The following is a 4,000-nucleotide window of genomic DNA, read 5'->3' on the forward strand; positions in this document are numbered from 1 at the left end:
TTTTTGGCATATTAAGACAGTTTGAAGCATATTTTATCTTTTTTTGCCTCTACGTACACTATAATTTTGAGTTACAGATTTAGCAGTAATTTATATATATCACTATTTTTTAAGTTTATATAAAAATTCGAGTGACCTAAAGTACACTGCGACTACATTCACTCTCTCTCTCTCTCTCTCTCTCTCTCTCTCTCTCTCTCTCTCTCTCTCTCTCCCTCCCTCTCTCTCTCTCTCTCTCTCTCTCTCTCTCTCTCTCTCTCTCTCTCTCTCTTTTGCTACGTGACCTGGAAGCATGGAGGAAATGGCTCTAACTTTTTTTTCTCTAACTTTTTTCTTGCTCTTTTTTGCCCCATAAACTTTACTGGTGACCTTCCCTTTTCCCGTAAACCCATGTCCTTCTTCCAGGGTCATGATATTTCTCTCTCTCTCTCTCTCTCTCTCTCTCTCTCTCTCTCTCTCTCTCTCTCTCTCTCTCTCTCTCTCTCTCTCTCTCTCTCTCGTTATCTGTCCATTTATCAGTCTGTCTGTATCTGTTTGCCTACCTACGTACTTACCTACCTACCTACCTGTCAGTCTATATCTATCTGTCTGTCTGCCTACCTACCTGTCTATCTATCTATCTATCTATCTGTCTGTCTCTTGCGATCGTATATTTCGTTTCTTTATCACTTTTTTTTTCTTCTTTGACTCTTCCGCAGTATATATTTTTTGTCTTTATTCTTTTTATATTTCTCTTATTTTTTTATTATTAAGTTTATTTCTTCGCCATGCCTTCAGACTCTAAGATTGTTCAGTATAAGCTTATTTTTTAGGTGTGTGTGTGTGTGTGTGTGTGTGTGTGTGTGTGTGTGTGTGTGTGTTCCCTAAGGTCTCAGCTCTTCTCCCATCTACGTTTCTTTCCATATCACTCCACGTTTATCAAAGTTTAATTTAGACACGATTATCTCAAACTTTTTCTTTCACAGTTTCATTTCCCCATCCTTTACCCCAAGTTTCTTTCTACTAAAATTCCGGTACACATTCTCTCTCTCTCTCTCTCTCTCTCTCTCTCTCTCTCTCTCTCTCTCTCTCTCTCTCTCTCTCTCTCTCTCTCTCCAAAACGGTTTACACGTTCTACCTCCCCATCGCCCTCTCTTAAAAACCACCTCACTCCCCTCCCTCATTCCTTTCCCCCCCTCCCCACCCTCTTAATCCTTCCTCTCCTTGACCCCCGCCTCTGCCTTATCTGACGCGAACGGCTGACCTTTGACCTAACACGGCCCATATAGTGACCCCTCCACTTCTTTCCTTTCAGCCCAGCTCATCACCTCACCCTCATCACCATTACTTCTCTTACTCTCATCTTCTTCCCATTTCTTTGTCCTATTTCTTAAAGTTTCTTACGTGACTGATCTTATATTTTTCTAGGAACGAAATTAGGTTTGTGTGTGTGTGTGTGTGTGTGTGTGTGTGTGTGTGTGTGTGTGTGTGTGTGTGTGTGTGTGTATGTGTGTGTGTGTGTGTGTGTGTGTGTGTGTGTATGTGTGTGTGTGTGTGTGTTACTAGGAATTATCTACTGCGTATACATTGTTAGAGAGACTGGGAATTGTGGAAATAAGAGGCAGCAAGCAGTTAATTTCCCCATACACAAAGAGACAAGGGTGAATGAATTGTTAAGTTGTAAATAACGTATCAAATGTAAAGGGAATTGGATATCAAAACGCCCTATGGATATTTTTTTTTTTTTTTACAGAAATAGAAATCATCAACTTACAGAAGAAACAAAGATCTTATAAATTGTCTTGTTGTGCACCTTGACACTGATTTAAGAAGTGAAAAAGATTATAATAAGATTTTTAGTGACATAAGGCGTGGTTCAGTTTAAATCCTCCCCAGAGTTATAAATCCAGTTACAAATCATCTGTTGGATAGATAGATAGATAGATAGATAGACAGACAGATAGATGGATAGATTTCTACTGACCACAAATGTACCTTGATTACATAGCACTGATTACCTGTTAACTTTATGTCCAGGTAAATATGCATCGATGTCTGGTTCTGTGTAACAACCTACTACCACACTAAATATAGGTATAGGTATTTATCATTATACACCTGTGGACTGACTGAAACCTACCCACTTGTCAGAACTGAGTATTTTGTGACAATTCTCTTCGTTTGGTAATTATTCTTGAACACGTGAAAGATTTGTGGTGTTAAAGTTGATCAGATACGAAAACACACACACACACACACACACACACACACACACACACACACACACACACACACACACACACACACACACACACACACACACACACACACACACACACACACACACACTATAGAATATATTTGTTCCACAGATCCTGAAAGTTAATCTCCAGTAGCCTAACAATGAAATCCTGAAATCGCCAACACGCCTCCTTCGCTTCTTTTATCGGTATCTGGGGCAGGTGGATGGAAGGTGGATATCAGGTGGTTCCAGTATGTCCCTGTAACTTCATGGTAATTTTCGCCACACCAAGTTCACGTTCGCTTCGACAAAAAAGGTAGAGAAACTAGACAGAAAATGATAACACCGAGGAGAAATACAAGCGAGCAGTATTATCCGACCCATATCTCGTACTCCATATTGCTTGAAGAGACTGTAATAATAATCATTGTACTAAATCAAGTAATGTACACTTAAGAAAGCACCTTGGCACGAGAATACTGCTACTTCTGTGTAAGTGTCGTAAAAGAAGAAACTTTTAAGTTGCATAAAAAAAAATAAATATGCCACACACACACACACACACACACACACACACACACACACACACACACACACACACACACACACACACACACACAAAACTCCAGGAAAGACGCAGCTTTATTTCCGTCTATTAATTTTTTGGTTTATATACATGAAAAAGGATCAATTCTTAAAAAAAATTAACCCTTTCACTACGAGGGATGTGTCAAAAGGAGAATATAATCGTTCCAATGAAGAAAGAATGACCGAAGAGAGAAAGAAGAAAATTAAGTTCACAATATCTAACTGGAAGAGTTTTCGTAGACTTTCTCACGTCTTCACTACAGAGGATATATTTTAAGGCTGAATAAAATCGTCTGGCCATAGCAAAATAAATAAATAAAATAAAAAGGAAAGATACTGTTTAAAATAAGTGGTTCGAGAATCATATGACTTACCATACTCTCTTCACTTTAGCATGGCCTAAAAATGCCACCTCTCCCTCTTAAATGCTAAATTGTAGTAAAGAGATTAGCGATAAGAAGGATGCTAGTCACGGTGAAGTGCTATGGAAAGGTATGTAGAACCGCAGTGTTGTCTTTCTGTCAGTGAGCTACGTGAAGTAAAGCTGCAGAAGGACGAAAATCTGGGCAAAATGAAGTGAATGATCTACGGTGAAAATTGATTTTCATATGGTTATTACGGCAGAAGACAATCATCATCATCATCATCATCGTCATTAACATAACTCAATTTCTCACTAATACATGAGCTGGGCAAAAAATAATTAAATGTATCATCATCATCATCATCATCATCATCATCATCATCGTCATCGTCATCATCATCATCATCATCATCATCATCATCATCATCATCATCATCATCATCATCATCATCATCTCGCCTCTAACTCTCAGTGATAAATAAGATGGTTAAGAAATGTATAAACGATTTAAAAACTTGGCAATTAATAGACCAAAAAATTTCTCCGATTAAACTGCTACCATCTCTCACAGTGGAGGGGAAGGGGATGGAAGGGGGGAGATGGTAGGGGGGTGGAGGGGAAGAGAGATGGTAGGGGGCTGGAGGGGAGAGAGGAGGGGGGAGAAACAAGAAGCATCGCAACACAAGCGTACCCAGAAAAACTCCTTCTCCTGATGAAAAACTGTGCAACACTATCCCCTGTATCGAGTGGTGCCGTGAGAGAGAGAGAGAGAGAGAGAGAGAGAGAGAGAGAGAGAGAGAGAGAGAATGATCTGTGAGTGGATGTGT

This window comes from Coenobita brevimanus, chromosome 24 (genome assembly GCF_032717465.1).
Source record: "Coenobita brevimanus isolate Jiangsu-jjx chromosome 24, ASM3271746v2, whole genome shotgun sequence".
Classification (NCBI taxonomy): Eukaryota; Metazoa; Arthropoda; class Malacostraca; order Decapoda; family Coenobitidae; genus Coenobita; species Coenobita brevimanus.